Source organism: Canis aureus, chromosome 3, assembly GCF_053574225.1.
Source record: "Canis aureus isolate CA01 chromosome 3, VMU_Caureus_v.1.0, whole genome shotgun sequence".
In the NCBI taxonomy this organism is placed as follows: Eukaryota; Metazoa; Chordata; class Mammalia; order Carnivora; family Canidae; genus Canis; species Canis aureus.
Genome location: NC_135613.1, coordinates 83752854 through 83771241, shown reverse-complemented (window position 1 = coordinate 83771241; position 18388 = coordinate 83752854). Strand labels below are relative to the sequence as shown.

The 18388-nt window shown below is 37.8% G+C and overlaps 1 protein-coding gene across 4 annotated transcripts in view; it reads left to right on the top strand.

The window, feature by feature from the left end:
* The window catches only part of ARHGAP32 (Rho GTPase activating protein 32), a 291479-nt gene that overhangs the window by 43869 nt on the left and 229222 nt on the right, over positions 1–18388 (top strand). The window contains exon 1 of one of the 4 annotated variants that reach the window (XM_077894165.1): positions 6795–6812. The exons of the other annotated variants lie outside the window; for them this stretch is intronic. The gene's annotated coding sequence lies outside the window, so the exon portion shown is untranslated. Of the gene's footprint in view, positions 1–6794; positions 6813–18388 lie in introns of those variants that run through there. 4 annotated transcript variants of the gene reach the window in all.

Here is an 18388-nt window from a genome sequence, read left to right as displayed (position 1 = left end):
TCTCAGATCACTGCTGTCTTGTAGTCTCAGTATATGGGGCCCTGTTGGTTTCAAAATTAGATATTTTGGTTGCTTGTCAAGTGCAGATCTAAAAAGTTGGGGTGTCTGCTATGGAGTTTGAACTTTTCATTCTTCTTGGCTACAGATTGCAGCTCTGAAGGTGGAGTTTATAGTGAGATTATGTCCCAGCCTCTCTTACCTGCTTTGATGTGGTAACCTGTTTTTCTTTTCTTTTTTTTTTTTCAAAGATTTTATTTATTTATTCATGAGAGACACAGAGAGAGAGGCAGAGACATAAGCAGAGGGAGAAGCAGACTCCCCATGGGGAGCTGGATGTGGGACTCTATCCCAGGACCTGAGCTGAAGGCAGATACTCAGACACTGAGCCACTCAGGCGTTCCACTTTGATGTGGTTTTCTTCTCAATTACCTGATGTGTAGTCATCACTCAATCAGACTTCATGGTTTTTTTGGGAGGAAATTGTTCCATATGTAGCTGTAGATTCACTGTGTTTGTGGGAGGTAAGTTCAGGATCTTAGATCCTGGAACTGGAACCCTCTTTCCTCTGGTGTGCAGCAGAAGGCAGAGAGGGGTTCTCCAAGTCTTAGGCCCCAAGAAGGATGGTGTGGGTAATCTGCTGATCCTTTACATAAAAAAAAATATTTATTTGAGAGAGAGCACGGGTGCACAAGAGCATGCATGATGGGTGGTGGTGGTGGTGGTGGGGGGAACGAGGCAGAGGGAGAGGGAGAAGCCAATTGCCCACATCCAGCAGCTGGATCCCAGGACCCTGGGATCATGACCTGAGCTGAAGGCAGATGCTCACCTGACTGAGCCACCCAGGTGCCCCTGATCATTTACATTTTTTAGTGTATAAACATCTTGGTCTTTAGCCATGGATCATTTACATGCAAGTGTGATAATTGTCTATTCACTTCTGAGAATAGTGGAATAAGCATTTTATTGCTGTTTTTAAACCTATTTCATATAGCTTATTAACTATTTGCTAGATGCAAAGCATTGCTGGGCTTGTAGGGGAATGACGAATAAAAACCAACCCTAGAAATAAATAAAATCTTAAAAAAAAAAAAAATAAGGACGCTTGGGTGGCTCAGCAGTTGAGCATCTGCCTTTGGCTCAGGGCATGATCCTGGGGTCCTGGGATCGGGTCCCACATCAGGCTCCCTGTGTGGAGCCTGCTTACTTCTCCCTCTGCCTGTGTCTCTCCCTGTCTTTCTCTCTGTGTCTCTCATGAATAAATAAATAAAATCTTAAAAAAAAAAAAAAGAATCAACCCTAGCATGTCAGTGTATTTTTGATAGAAGATAGACCTGGGTGAGAAGACAGGGGCGCTGAGTGGGGGAAATGCTCCCTTTGAACTGAAAATGAAGTTAGCCTTTATCAAGTTCCAGATCTAAACTTTGATGTTATGATATATGTTTTCTTGTAAAATGCCCATTTTAGTAGCATGGTGATGGTAGAGATGAGTTTGAGACGCTGATAGGTTGGACAAAGGACAGGCTCCTTTAAAAATCCATTCCAGTGTTATGATTGATCACCCTGAAAAATTAGTTTGAAATGCCCACAGAGCCAGAGGATTGAATTAGAAATGGCTAGAATGGACCAGACCAAAGGTTTAATCTCAGTATTTGATTGCCACTAGTGATTTACAGTTAAAAATAGTGCTACTGCTATGGGAGCGCCTGGCTTTCATCTCTGATAGTACCGTAAAGGTTAAGTATTGCCGTTTCTTTGAGCAGTTAAATGATTTATAGCTTTGTCTCAATTTTTCCCCCTAGAACCTTTGGGTTCATGTTATACCTCTATTATATTTTGAGATACTGGTTTTCAAAAGTTTATTTCTTTCTGTAGGAAGTACAAGTTTCACCTTTTTCCTATTTATTTTATGCATCATCAAAGGATCCTACGGATTTGATGGTTTTAGATTTGATGTACTCCAATCTGTGTACCATCCATGCTTTTATAGATTGTTTTGTCTCGGCCATTACTTTTTCTAACTGATGACTTTTATTTTTGGACTCCCTTTATTTGAACTTCTTTGACCCTTTTTAAGTTCTGCCACATTTGAGTGTTTCTCTATCTGAAATTTAAACACTTTCAGTTAGAATCAGTACTAAAACTGACTTCAGAGTGACCTCTTTTTAAGTTAGTTTCTGATCTATGAACCAGCTCACCAAAGCTTAAGTTGACTCTGATGTTTAAAAAACTGTGATCCCTTTGAAGGCAGGGATTGTATTTTATTGATTTATGTCCAGGGACTAGTATAGTACCTGATGCTGGTGGGCTGTCAACAAAGGTTTGTTGAATAAATTAATGAATGGAATATTATCAGAGGTTTAGGGAGTATTTGAGTGCTTGGTTTCCTTTTATTTATGTAAATACTATGAAATAACTCCCAATAAATTATTTAGGCATTGTGTCTTTTAAAACATAATTCATGACAGTAGCAATAACCACTGCAAAATACTGGTCATAAACCTTAAAAGTGCAGTTGTTTAAGGGGCGCCTGACTGGCTTAGCCAGTAGCTCTTGGTCTTGGGGTCGTGAGTTTGAGCCCCATATTGGGTGTGGAGAATACTTAAATAAATAAACTTTGTTCTTTAAATTTTTTAAAAAGATTTTATTTATTTATTCATGAGAGTCAGAGAGAGAGGCAGAGACATAGACAGAGGGAGAAGCAGGCTCGTCGCAGGGAGCCCGATGTGAACTCGATCCCGGGCCTAGGATCACGCCCTGAGCTAAAGGCAGACACTCAACCACTGAGCCACCCAGGCGTCCCTTAAATAAATAAACTTATTTTAAAAAAGTACAATTATTCAAAATCAAGAGTTATGCATATTATTATTTGCCTACTTGAACCAGAAGAATGAGTAATAAAGGATGATGTGCTTGGCTAACAAGAAATAGTAAAATTGTTGCCCTTATACATTGTTGATGGCTTTATAAAATGGTCAATCCTTTTATAAAAGCACTTTAGAAGTAAGTATAAGAACCATCTAAACACTTATGCCGTTTCAGTGTTAAAACTTTGAGTCTGATGAAGTAGTCTGAGATAAGGAGCTAGCTATAGATAGAAAGATATTAACTGCAGAAATATGTATACAGTTTAAGAATATTAAGGTGTTAAATCTTGAGTAAGTTATCTCTCTGCCTCAGTTTCTTTATCAGTAAAATGGAGATAATAGTATCTTCCTCATGTCATTGAGAGGAATAAATGAAATCATGTATGTATATAGCTTAGAGTAGTAGCTAGCCCACGTAAAGCACTCAAATTTGGCTGCTACTACTGTATGTGTTTTATTTTTATGGATGCAAAGGTCTCTCATTTCCCAGAGACTTTTATTGTGCCAGGCATTTTGTTAGGTGTAATGGGAGATAAGTAAACAAAAATTGTAGCTCTTGTTTCAAGGGACTTAAAATTCTTTTGGTGGCGACTGTAATATATATTTATAAATATATTATACATAATTACAGATCAGTATGTGGTAAGTGATGCGAGAAAGTTACAAAATACTATGAGAGGTCTAACGTAGGGATGATCAAAGATTACTCTGGGTTTGTGGAGGTGGAAAAGTGACATTTTCACTGAGCTTTGAAGGTTACGTAGAATTTTGAAAGGTAAACCTAGAAGAGATGCTATTTCTTGGGGCATGTGAGCAGACACAGAGGTTGGAAAATAGAGCACATATATTGTAGAAAGAATTACAGGAAGATAAGGCTGAGGAGGAAGGGAGAGTCCCCATATTGGAATGATTTAAATGCCAAACTGAGGAGTTTTTATTTTATTTACATAACATTGGTAAATGATGGCTTTTATGACCTGATAAGAGTTATCTTTTGGGAAGATTGAGTAATTGCAAAGTGACTTGGTGGATGTAGGAGAGGTGGAAGTAGGGAAATGGGAAGACCTTTCTTTTCCCATTCATTCAAGAAACGTTTGTTGCTCACTTATTCTCTGCCGTATTTTATGTTTGTTTTGAGTACAGTGAACTGTATCCTACTTACTTGAACTGTAATTGTTAACTGGTATTTCAGAGCAAAAGTAATGAAGACCGCACTAGTATGTGTCTGTAGGAATGAAGTGTAGATTAGATGTCAAATGCATTACAGAAGTGGGACAACAAGCTTGATAATTTTCTGTATGGGATAGGGGAGAGGTAGAAATTAAAGACGACTTTTAGGTTTTAAATTTTCTTTTTTTAAGATTTCTTTATTAGAGAGTGCAAATGCATGTGGGGGAAGGAGCAGAGGGAGAGGGAGAGAGAGTCCTTAAGCAGACTCCGCTTGGAGTGTGGAGCCCAATGTGGGGTCCACCCCAGGGCTCTGAGATCACGACCCCAGCTGAAATCAAGAGCCAGGAGCCCAACATGCTGAGCCACCTAGATACTCTGACTTTTAGGTTTTATACACGAATGACTTGGGGACTTACTGTACTTATTATACCTAATATATATTAGGAGATAAAGAGGGTGAGCTTGTGTATGTGGACAAATGATATTTTTTTACTGATTTATTTTGAGTTGTCAGTGAATCTTTGAGTTGATGCTCTTTAGGAGGCAATTGGCAATGGGGAGTTGGAACCTGGGAGAGTAGGGATCTAGAGGTTGGCTAGAGATGTTAAAATATAGATTTGTAAATCATATCCATAGATGCGTCAGATGAAGCCTGAAGTAAATAAAGATGTCATGGGAGAATGTGTGGGTGTATGTGCTGTTAGTAGGGGTAAATGGGGAGCTGAACTTTTTTTATTTTAAAAGAAGTTACATATATGTCCATTATAAAAAAAAATCTGGTGGTACAGAAGTTATATCTAAAATCTCGCTACCCAGAAAAATCTTACTACCCAGGTAAAACTATCATTAATATGCAGGAAGATCTTCTCTATTTCTTTTCATACATATTTGTAGATAGCAGCTGTTTGTTTATGACATTTGAGTTCCTAAAATACTAGTCCTGGACAGGACTAGGAGGAGGAACTCACTCATAGAGTCTGGCAAGTGTATATAAGTGCTCGATGTTGAGAATGATGCCTCCTAAACCTTTATACCCATGGTACCTCGCTTGCTCATCCAGCCCTGGTCCTGCCTGTAAAACAATTAATAATAAAAATTCTTTTACAGTTAGTTTGTATTTTTATTAATCACATTGTGAACATCATTTAGAAAATTCATATTGCTATGGGACTTTTAAAGAAGAACAGCAGTTTCCTGACTCTGTCTCATCCCATCTAACTCAACTCTATCTGGCCTTCATTTCCTGGTCTATCGAGGCAACCATTGTCAACTCTTTTGGCTTTTTCTCCCTAATGTTCACTACTATATTTCTAAGTATTATGCCTTTACTGGTAGTACTTCATTTATCATATTTAGACATTATCTAAATTCATTTAGACATCCTTGAATACTTTCTTATTTTATCTTTTTCTAGAAAGGCAGTGCCTTGGATTTAGTTTGTTACAGGGTTTTTTGTTGTTGAATAATTCAGCCAAAATTAAAGTGCTATGACTTTGAAGGGTTTCTTTGTAAGAGCTTATTACATGGACTCTATTTTTGTTAAATCCAGTAGACTATCCAGTTTATTTGTTCAATTTATAGTATCAGAATTGACTGTCTTAATGTGTTCTGCAAATTTCATTTTTCTTATAAAAGAAAATCTAATGAAGTTTTAATGTAGTGTAAGTTACTGTGCATCTATGTCTTTTGATTAAAATAAACTATTTTTTTCTAATGTTTATCAGATGTGTAATCTATGCACCAGATACCCACCTATGCTTTTTGTATATGTGATTTTCTTTTATTCCTCATAACTCAGAGGTGCCAGTATCTTCATTTTAGAGGGAAATAAAGAGTTAGAGAAGTCAAAAAATTTGCCTAAAGCTGCAGTTATGGTAAATAGAGGAGCCAGAATTCAGACTAAGGAATGTGTCTTAAATCCATATTCGTAACCATGAACTTGAGCGATACATTGTGTTCTCTTTTGGCTTCCCAACCTTCTCCAGGCACATTCCTTTTTACTTCCTCTCCTGAAGTGTTGCTTTTAAGTATAGTCTTCAAAATTTACATAAAATTGGCTTTTTGTAGACTAAGACTTTTTCTCAGTTTTTATTAAAGATAGGAAAGATGTATTGCAGTGGTTTCTTATGATCGTGATGACTAAAAAACATAAAAGAAAATATAAATCTCATGTTCAAGTGTTTGGGGCTTGAGAGAGGGGAAAAAAGAAATTCATGTAACCAAGCAGATTATTTATATCTTGTTTGATTCACAGATATATAATACTTATATAAGGTCTTGTGTCTCAAGAAATTCAGAGATAAATCCTGTAGACTGTGTCCTTATGGATACTCAACTAAGATTATATTTATAGGTAGTATAAGTATCTGGTAAGAAGGGACTATGGGGGATTTGTTGAAGTATGAGGAAAACTTGTAGAAAAGGAAAGGACTTGAGATGAGTCTGCTGAAGGATGGATAGCACAGTTCTGGAATGGTCATTTCAGTAGACATTCACAGAGGCAGGACATTTTAGGGGCATGTTGTGGAATAGAAGCTAGTTGGCTTGATTAGGATTTTTTCCCCCAAGTTCACGTAGCTAGTAATGTTTGAACTGGAAATGGAATCCCAGTGCAGTAGTAGCTATTGTGCTAAGTTACTGCATACTCACCTGGAAATTTGCCTAGTAACCGTTGAGGTCAGACAGAGTAGGTGTGTGTTCTGAGGAGAGGTTGAGAATGTAGGGAAATTACTCACAAGGAACAAGTTTCCTGAAGGATCACTGGAAAGAGTCGAGGAGGTAGTCAGCAGAGGGAAGGGGAACAGGGTAATACAGAGGAGCACTAAGAAGAGTGTGGGGTTCACTTTGGGGGCAGTGATCAAGAGAGGTTGGCAGCATTGTGACACGTGATGGAATTAGTTGGCCTTAAATGGAGCTGTGGTCTGGCGGGTTAAAGATGACTGCACATTTTTTTGCCACTCTTTAAAGGAGGCATTTAAATTATACTGAGAAAAACATTGTTATATCATTAAAAAAAGTTACACTTAGTTTAAGTGGTATTTCAAGGTTAATTTACATTATTAATATTATAAAGTTATTTAGCATTATAAAAAATTGGATCACTATCAGTACAGTTGTCTTTAAATTGTATTCCCTAGCTGTATTTTTAAGAATGTTGTTCATACATGGAAAAAATAGAGAATATAAAATTGGATCTGGAGAGAATATTTCATGTATCATGCTATTAAATGTTCCTTTCTTAGTAAGGAGGAGATTGATTCATTGACTAGCCATTGTGAACTATAAATGTGGGGAATGCCCTTATAGTGTAGGAATTAAATGACATGGAATAAGCATTGGATGGGTTTTGGTGATCTGAAAGTCAAATTTTAAGATAGGAATTATTCCTCAACAAGTGTAGTTGGCAGTTGGGACCCACATCTTTAAAATCTTACATTTTTATGCCCAGATTTAATTCTACAAACAGTGTATGTGCAAGTAATATGTAGGAACTGAAGATTACAAACAAAATCCCTCTCATGGAATTTAGTCTGAGAGGTGAGAGAAGAAATTTATATAAACAAGATAGAAACAACAGTTGCCCAAGAAATAACAAAATGCTATGCGATCTCCGAGGGGGGGAAGTTTATTATATTTTTTTACACTGTGTGCATCCTGATTTTTGGAAAAAAATTTCATGAAGCATGGCATTTGAATTGGATTTTAGAGAGATGGCTTGGCTTCCACAGATTGAGGGTGGTTTGAGGAATTAATGTGAGAATGGACACGGGGGGAGATAGTTTCGAATGTATTGGGAAAAATGCCCAAGCAGTGATGTGGGGAATGAGGAGAGTTAGATTGAAGGTGAGGTTAGGGCTAACATGCTGAGTTTGAAGTCTGTTTTGTAGTTGTTCAAAAGCACTTGGAGGTATTTTATGTGAGCAGGAGCTGATACTACCCTACTTGTGTTTTAGGAAGACTGTTGTAGGTGGACTAAGGTGGTTAATATGTTAGTTAAGAGAATGAGCTCTGGAGTCTTTTTTTTTTTTTTAAGATTTTATTTACTTATGAGAGACAGAGAGAGAGAGAGAGAGGGAGAGGCAGAGACACAGGCAGAGGGAGAAGCAGGCTCCATGCAGGGAGCCCGATGCGGGACTCGATCCCTGGTCTCCAGGATCAGGCCCTGGGCCAAAGGCGGCGCTAAACTGCTGAGCCACCTGGGCTGCCCGAGCTCTGGAGTCTTAAGTCCTGGGATGTCTGGCTCTGTCACTCTTGGTAGCCTGATCAGTCATGAGTTTCATCTACAAAATGAGGGTAGATAGAGAGCTGTTGCAATGAATAAATGAGATTATCCCGTGCAGTGCTTACTGCATGTCGTAATGCAGAATCAATGTTTGCAAAAAAAGTTAGCCAAAGGAGAGTATTATCCACAATAAAAGGGTGAAGGCTAGACTGGAAAAGCAGAGTCAGTACTATTTAATAAGGTGTGTAATATGCTAAGGATTTTTTTTTTCTGGTAGAGATAACATTTTATCGCACTGTTGAAAAATCTTGTGTTTGTTAGGTGTATGTGTGTGTGTGTGTGTTTGTGTATGTGTGTTTAAAGTAAGTTCTATGAAAAGACAATTGGTATCATAGTACCAGAGTAATCTTAAACGTGCGTGAAAGCACCTGTTAGTGACATTTATGGTTCTGCGGTGGCGGTGTTGGAACAGCCAGTGATGAGTAAACTCAGCTGCTGGGGAATCACTGAAGAGTCACCATCCCTGGAGTTCTCCACTCAGTGCTTGCTTCCTCACTGTGTAACCTTTTCTTTTTCTTACTGGGTCCTGAGAAATAAGAAGAAGGTGGAAAAGAAGGGACATGAAAGAGTAAAGGCACCATTTACTTAGTTTGGTTATACCTGAGAGGGTATAAAAGAAGTAGGAATTCCTTAAATAAAGGTGTTCTGTGTCCTCAGAGTTTGCAGGGACTCTAAGTAAATCCCATGGCTTTTGGCCTCTGAGGTGGGAGATTCAGGGTGAATTGATTTTACCCAAGCTTACAGGAAGAATTAGACCTATTATTGAGAAAATTCAGAATTACCTTGAGTTATCAAAAACCTTAAGGTCAGCTCTGACTCTTTCTCTCTGGCTCACACCCACTACATCAACAAACTGTTGTCCCTACCTTCAAAATATATCATGAATCAGGCCATTCCTCACTTCTGTTGCTGCCAGTCTCACGTAAATAACCATTATTTCCTTGACTAACCCAAAGCAATGGCCCTGAACTGGTCTTGTTTGATTTGTGCCGTGCTCTGGACTAGTCTTTATGTAACAGCCAGAGTAATCCTCTTGACTAATAAGGAAGTCATGTTCCTTTTTTACGAAAACCTCTCAGTGGCTTCCTATTTCAGGAGTTCGTAGCACAGCTTGAAAATCCCTCCGTGGTCTGGCCCTATTTCTGGAGCTTTCTCTCCTGTTGCTCCATTTACCCTATTGCACACCAGCCATCAAGCTGCCCCTGCCCCAGGGTCTTTGCAGGTGTGGTTCTCCCTGCTTAGATGGACTTTCCAAAAGTATTTACGAATTTTCTCAGTTCAGGACTCTGACCTCTGTTCACAGGTCTCCTCCTCACAGAGGTTTCTCTGATTGCTCTCTGTAAAGGGGCAGTCCTAGATAGTCTCCATTCCCTTTCACAGGCTTAAAGCATTTGTCACCACCCCACAAGTACACGTCTTAAGAATGTTTGTCTTCCCCACTAGAATGTAAACTGCAACAGAGCAAGGTGCTGTTTTCTGAAGTATTCCCACTAGCTAGAACATAATACATGGCCAGTAAATACTTGTTTAATGGACGAATGATTGATAAAAGGAGATTTATGTTTCTTTGAATCTGAGATATGCTATTGTCATCAATATTTATTTATTTATTTTCATCTATGTACTGGAATAAGTAAAAGGAAAATGTAAATGTTTAAGAATAGGAACAACTAGGGAACTTCAGAATTATAATTTGGTATCAAGTAGCTTTTGCTTAAAATAGTTTCTTGCGCTAGCTGTAAGTTAATCTTTTCTATGACATTGTGCTAAACCTGAGGGCTGGCAAAAATTGTCGATTCTCACAAATTTATTTATACTCTTTGATTTTGTAAGTCTCATTTTTTAGGTTTTATGGAATCTATTTATAAGATTTCAATCTTAAACAAATTTCAGCTGTAGATTAAGTTCTGTTCAAGATCTCAGTTCCAAATATTAGAGAACTATATTGAACTTAAACGCCTGAGTGGAAAAAAACCCAGCAAATACCAGAATGATTTTTAGTGTTATTGGGAACCCCAGCATGCCTTGTGCATAAAACAAGGACCCTAGATTTGTTCTATTTTTATTTTTAAAAAGATTTTTATTTATTTATTTGAGGGAGAGAGAGAAGGAGTCATGAGTGGGGAGGGGGGCAGAGGGACAAGGGGGAAGCAGACTCCCCACTGAGCAGGGAGTCATATGCAGGGCTCGATTGACCCCAGGATCATGACTGAGCCACCCAAGCGCCCCTTAGACTTGTTTTATTTTATTTTATTTATTTTATTTTATTTTTATTTTATTTTATTATTTTTCAGAGCTTAGACTTGTTTTAAATTTGAATTCTTTCTTACTAGTATTGTGCTTTTGAACAAGTTATTTAACCTCTTGAGTCTGTTTTCTAATGAGTAAAATGGGTCTAGTATTACCTAGCTACCAGACAGGGTTGATGTATGAATTGAATAAGATATTGTGTAATACAGCTGGTACATAATAAACGATAATATTATATCATAGTTTTATGTGCATGGACTGCTGAGTGTATATGTATTTATATTTTGATGGTTTTGATATATTATTTCTCATTTTCCAAAGGTATTTGACAATATTAGCTGACGTTTTAAATCCATCCAGTTGTTATAAAATCCAGTCCATTTGTTTTCTATTTTTTACTTTAAAAAGCAGATAGTATTTTGAATTAATGAATCATTTAAACTAGTATTGGAAGCTATTAATATGAGAAAGTGACATAGCTTCTACTTTTATTTATTTATTTATTAGATTTTATGTATTTATTTGAGAGAGAGAGAGAGTGAGCAAGAGAGAGACTACAATATAGGGGAGGGGCAGAGGAAGAGGGAGGAGTAGACTCTCCATTGAGCAGGGAGCCCAGTGTGAGTCTCCATCTCAGGACCCTGGGATCTTGACCTGAGCTGAAGGTAGACGCCTAACCAACTGAGCTGCACAGGTGCCCTATAACTTCTGCTTTGAAAGATTAAAGATTAAAAAAATGTTAAGATCTATGTGATGAGCACAGGGTGAATTAAAATAAAAACTTAAAAAAATTTAAGACCTGTATTTTTGAAGCTTTCTCATTGCATTTTAAAATTATGCTATGGATGTGCTCAGTCATCTCATTGATGTTAGTGTAAGCCAAGTGCACAATATGGCTCAGTAAAATAAAATAACAAATTGAAGTTTTTAAGATTGCAGTTATCAACTTTATTAGATAGTCTCGTTATGCTTCTGCAAGCTATTTATGGTTAACATTTTGCAGTATAGCTTTACTCCTTAGATGCTTATGGTTGCATCTCTCAGATGAGATAGCTAGCTTCATTCGATGAAGTATAGATTTTAATGAACCAAGAGGCAACCATAAGAAAAACATTATTTCTCCTGCGTCCTCTGAATATGAATTAAGAAGGCAATAAGATGTGCATAATGGACTTATAAAAACAAAACTGCAATAATGACTGATAGAAAAAATATTCAGTTCTTTACCACTTATTTGATACAGCACTTAGTACTACTATTCTGGTTGTTACCTATAGAAAATACTTAAAAGTTTCCTTTTATTCTTTTTTGATATCCTACTCTCTTTTCCTCTCTAACTTTGTAGAGAAATAAAGAAATTCATGGTTAAGTAGAGTCAGCAGGTGAGAAAATGGGGTAGCCCTTTAGGAAATGACTTGAGGAGCAGTTAACTTGAAAGTTGCTGTGGGATAAGCTTGAATGTGCTGTGTAGGAAGTTTGCAAATTGTCATTAAGATTTGTGCAAATGTAATGCAAATACTGGGTCTTTCTGGTAGTTTGTTCTTTGGAGCACTGTGCACAAGGGTATACTACTGGAGTTTGCTGCAACAAAGGTGCCATTTGAGACATCGTATTGTACCAAAATTTAGATTACTGGAAAGTAGTAGCAAGAGAAGCAGTCTAGCAGCTAACAGCCCGTGTTTGCTTAGAGGAAGTTATTTGTAAAACGTGACTAAAAGAAATAGCAGTCGCAACTGCAGCCTAGTTGTGGAACATGTGTTTCATCTATGTGAAAATTATTTTTGATTCTTTTCTTTGATTTCTGTATGTGCCACCTATAAAGGTGGTTGGTCACCATTACTGTTTTTAAGGCATTAAAATAGGGACCTGTTCCTAGTCTACAAGGCGGGTTAAGCATTGTATGTAAATGTGGTACACTGAAGAAGCCCTCTGCAGTAGTAGAGTAGACAGCAGAATGAAAGGCATGGTCCTTAAGGAATTTGGAGGTAGGAAGCAAGGAAAACAATACAGCAGAACATCAAAAATTATTTATTTCTTCAGTTTGGCATTAATAGTCTGCTGAATATAACATATACTGTACTGTCAAGTAAGTAAATAGGTCTACACCATTTAGTGGTAGTCCAAACAGCAAGGATCTAATGATAACTGAAAACCAAAATAAGGAATATTTTGAGATACAGTAGGCATTTTAGTTGATGTGTTAAATTAATGCAATTAAATCTAAATTTCTGGGAAATTTTTTTAGTTTTTAAATTTATTTTTAAAAATGATTTTACTTATTTATTCATGGGAGACACAGAGACAGAGACACAGGCAGAGGGAGAAGCAGGCTCCTTGTGGGGAACCTGATGTGGGACTTGACCTTAGGACCCCGGGATTACACCCTGAGAACAGGCACATTGTAATTAAAATCCTATTTTCTTATTTGTATACATTTTTACTAATCTAGAATAAAACAGGCTGGCGGTAGGCTAGTCACAAACTTTCTACTGAGGTACACATAATGTTAGATGTGCATCAAGTAGCTCACAGTGTCTTTGAAATTTCATATTTATCTAAAAATCCATATGACTTCTTTGCAATGCACATACCATAATATGTTGAAATTTGTATAAACATAAGTGTTTAAAATTGACCCCTTAGGAAGATGTGACATTTTAACTTTTTGTATTCCTTGGCACTTGCTATACTATCCCCATTTCCAGAAGTAACGTGAAGATGGTCAGCTTTTGGCTTAACTTTTTGTTTAAAATTTAATAGTGTGAGGGGCACCTGGATAGCTCAGTGGGTTAAGTGCCCAACTCTTGATTTGGCTCAAGTCTTAATATCACAGTTATGAGATCAAGCCCCGTATCAGGTTCTGTGCTGGGCATGGAGCCTGCTTAAGATTCTCCTTCTCCCTCTAACCCACCCCACCACCCTCTCTCCTTTTCTTAAAACAAAACAAAACATTAATAGTTGGAAATGCCTCATACTAGGAAGCCCAGCCAACATTTCACTTTTGAAGTATGTGGTTGGGTATACAAAGGAAATAATTTTAGATATAGATGCTCCATTATCTAACACCTAAGGAGAAAAAAAAAAAGAAAAACCACAGTTCTTTACAAAAATCAAATAAGACCAATTATTTTTCCAGCTAAAAATGTGAACTATCTTACTAGTGAATCAGAAAATGGACGTGAATTGATACTGGTTGTTGGTATAGTTGTGGTAATAATAGACATAAATCTTATTCAAGCAAAAAGAGAGGTTAAGGGATCCCTGGGTGTCGCAGCGGTTTAGCGCCTGCCTTTGGCCCAGGGCGCGATCCTGGAGACCCGGGATCGAATCCCACGTCAGGCTCCCGGTGCATGGAGCCTGCTTCTCCCTCTGCCTGTGTCTCTGCCTCTCTCTCTCTCTCTCTCTGTGTGTGACTATCATAAATAAAAAAAAAGAAGAGAGGTTAAGAAAAATAAGCCAATCTAATTTATATATAGGTAAGAAATAATAGCATTTTAAATGTAAAAGAAGTTGTTCATTTTAACTCATTTGATAAAACCTAATGTAAAATTCTTTTTTTTAAATTTTTCTTTATTTTTTAATTTAATTTTATTTTTTTAAGATTTATTTATTTATTCAGAGAGAGGGAGAGAAAGGCAGAGACACAGGCAGAGGGAGAAGCAGGCTCCATGCGAAACCCGACGTGGGACTCGATCCCGGGTCTCCAGGATCACACCCCAGGCTGCAGGAGGCGCCAAACCACTGCGCCACCGGGGCTGCCCCTAATGTAAAATTCTTAAAAAAAATTCAAATACGATCTATCAGAACTACTAAATAGTGCATTCTTTTTCTGTGGACAATATTTTCATCATCCAGATTGGGAGTATACAAAACTAAGATGATAAGAATAGCTACCTCGGAGTCGTTTCTCTTTGGAAAAATACCAGTGTTCTTCAGAATATATTTATTTTGTATTACAGTATTATTTAATAAAATACGGAATTGGGGCAGCCCTGGTGGCCCAGCGGTTTAGCGCCACCTTCAGCCCAGGTCACGACCCTGGAGACCCAGGATCGAGTTCCACATCGGGCTCCCTGCATGGAGCCTGCTTCTCCCTCTGTCTGTGTCTCTGCCTCTCTCTCTCTGTGCTTCTCATGAATAAATAAATAAAATCTTAAAAAAATATACAGAATTTATTTTTTTATTTTTACATTAAAAATTATTTATTTATTTATTTATTTATTTATTTATTTATTTATTTATGATAAGCACACAGTGAGAGAGAGAGAGAGGCAGAGACACAGGCAGAGGGAGAAGCAGGCTCCATGCACCGGGAGCCTGACGTGGGATTCGATCCCGGGTCTCCAGGATCGCGCCCTGGGCCCAAGGCAGGCGCTAAACCGCTGTGCTACCCAGGGATCCCCAGAATTTATTTTTTGAATGATACATTCAATTGTTCAGAAGAAATAGAATTTACAATATTCACCTCTTGTGTAGCCTAGTTAGTTTGAGTATAGTTATTATATGTATGTATTTTTTCTTTTTACTCCTTTAAATAGAAATTATAGCAATTTAATATGTATTTTTCTGTACTTTGAATTTTTTTTTTTTTTTTTTTTACCTGATACATACTTCTGTATCATTATGTAAGTGTCTCCTTGATCTTTCTCTGTTAGGACTGCCTGATATTCACTTGACTGGCTGTATCCCAGTTTTTTTAGCCGGTGCCTGTTGTTAGAATTCTAGGTTGTTATATTATTGTCTTGACTCCATAAAAACTTTGGTGTTGAAAGTCATTTGTCTCTTATTTCCAGGCAGAAATATGGTACAGATATGAAAAGAGGAAAGAAGAATGTTGGCAGTGTGGTTGGGTGGGTAATCTTTAGTCGGTGTATTATTTCTAGAGGTAAAGAGTTCATTTAAGGACTCATTTTTTCTGTTTAAAATTATGTTGTTTCTTAATCTACTATCATTTATGTCTGCACTTAAGTGATAGTATTCTCCAGAAAGGGCTTATTTTAAAAAACCTGAACTGCCCTGAGTAGCATTCTGGCATCTACTGGGAGAATGTTGTGTCATTGAACCAGAGATCTGAGTTTGTATTCCTATTGGACTGAGATGTGGGCAAGCCTAAAATTCTGAACTGACTGTATCTTTTTCACTTTACTGTCATTATATTGCTTTTATTATAATAAAAAAGACTAGTTGTAAGCATTTTATTTTTTTATTTTTTATTTTTTTTAATTTTTTTTTTTATTTATTTATGATAGTCACAGAGAGAGAGAGAGAGAGAGAGAGAGAGAGGCAGAGACATAGGCAGAGGGAGAAGCAGGCTCCATGCACCGGGAGCCCGACGTGGGATTCGATCCCGGGTCTCCAGGATCACGCCCTGGGCCAAAGGCAGGCGCCAAACCGCTGCGCCACCCAGGGATCCCTGTAAGCATTTTAAGCACTAGTTCCTATGCACGTTATTCTCCAACTTTCCTTTTATTTTTTATTTTTATTTTTTTAAATATTTAAAAAATATTTTTATTTATTTATGATAGTCACACAGAGAGAGAGAGAGGCAGAGACACAGGCAGAGGGAGAAGCAGGCTCCATGCACCGGGAGCCCAACGTGGGACTCGATCCTGGGTCTCCAGGATCGCGCCCTGGGCCAAAGGCAGGCACCAAACCGCTGCGCCACCCAGGGATCCCCTCCAACTTTCCTTTTAATGTAGTTTATTGCATCCATGTGTTCCTAAAAATATTTGTTTTTTTAAGAACTAATCGATTCCAATTTTATAAAAAGATTATGATCCATCTAATTGTTGAGATTTCATTTTCACTTAATATTACATTGCTAAAATTTCTCCATATTTTTATTTTGTCACTAAAGTTTATTCATCTTGTATATATCTTTCATTGTATGACTGTTAGTAAGAATTTTTTTAATATGGTCTTCTGTTTATGGACATTTTGGTTGTTTCCTAGTTTTTTGTGAACAGTGCTTCTGAGAATATTCTTTTTTTTTTTTTTTTTAAGATTTTATTTACTTATTCATGAGAGATACAGAGAGAGGCAGAGACATAGGCAGAGGGAGAAGCAGGCTCCCTGTGGGGATCCCGGTGCAACACTTGATCCCAAGACCCTGGGGTCACGACTGGAGCCAAAGGCAGATGCTCAACCACTGAGCCACCCAGGTGCCCCAGTAGACTTTATTTTTTAGAGTGGTTTTAGATTCACAGCAAAACAGTGGAGAGTTCCCATACATCCCCTGCCCCTGTATGTGTGCAACCTCCCCCTCTATCAACACCTGCACCACAGTGGTACATTTGTTACAGTTAGTGAACCCATGCTCGCATATCGTTGTCTCCCAAAGTCCACAGTTTACATCGGAATTGACTCAGGTTTGTACTTCTAGGAGTTCAGACAAATGTATAATGACTTGTTGCCATTGTTATAACATCGTATAGAATAGTTTGACTGCCCTGCGTATCTTCTGTGCTCTGCTTATTCATCTCCTCCCCTCCCCGCCCCCCCCCACAGGTAATCACCAGTCTTTTTAGTCTCCATAGTTTTGCCTTTTCAGAATGTCATGTAGTTGGAATCATACAGCATGCAGCCTTTATGATGGTCTTCTTTTACTTAGTGATATACATTTAAGATTCCTTCACGTCTTTTTATGGCTCCATAGCTCATTTGAGAATATTCTTATACTTACTTCTATTGTACATGGGCAAGAGTTCTCTTAGGAAAATGAGCTGTTCGATCATGGTATATGTGAATGTCCCACTTCAGGAAACAATGCCAATCTCTTTACCAGAGTGCTTGTACCACAACAAACAAGTTCCTCCTTCTGTGTGCTGTGAGTACAGACAGGACTCTTTCCTGCTCTTATGGGAATTACATTCTAGTTAAAGAAATAAAACAAGATAATTTCAGAAATACTGCAGTGTTATACAAATAATAGCGGGAGTTTGGGGAGCTGGGTGATGGGTGGTCTTTAGCCAGTTTCTATTTATTAGAGGTAAGAGTGATGGCAGCTTATTGTGAGGGTTGTTTTAGGGTAGTCATGGAAGGCCTCAGGAGGGAAATCTGGATGAAGGAGGTGAGACCTGGAGAAGAGGCAGCTGGGTCACAGTCTGGGACTCTAGGGTGGTAGTGCACTGACACTGGGGAAGTGTGAGCAGGGTCTGTAGCAGGAATAAAAAAGCCATTGTGATTGAAAAGCAGTGGACCAGGAGGGATGTGAGAGGTGGGTGGGCCCAGGGCATGACAGTGCAGTGAAAAGCTATTAGAAATTAAGTAGGTGAGTGATGTGAGTGTGTTTACTTTTTGAAAACGTCACTCTTGGTACAATTTTGGTGATAATTACCAGACGAGGATGGGCAGGAATGGAAACGGAGATGGATTAGAAGCAGCAGCTAGTCTATGTGACGTAATGGCTTAACCTAAGGTTGTAGTGGAGAGAGAAATAGTGAGATTCAAGGTATGTTTTATAGATGAAGCAGCAGTTTTGCTTATAAATTATTTTGGATTTTTAAGCAGATAGAAGCTTTTGATTTCACAAGCATGCTCCTTAATGATTAAAAAAGGGGTATATGTTATTAATTTAGAAGTTTTGTCTCTGGATTTAAATAATTTACTCAGTGATTTTAGTAAACTGATTTTCACTATGTATTTTGGATATTAACTCCTTATTGATATATCATTTGCAGATATCTTCTCTTATTTAATAGGTTGCTATTTTTGGTTTTGTGAGTGGTTTCCTTTGCTGTGCAAAAGGTTTTTTTTTTTTGTTTGTTTTTGATGTAGTCCCCAAAATTTACTTTTGCTTTTTTTTCCCTTGCCAGAGTAGACA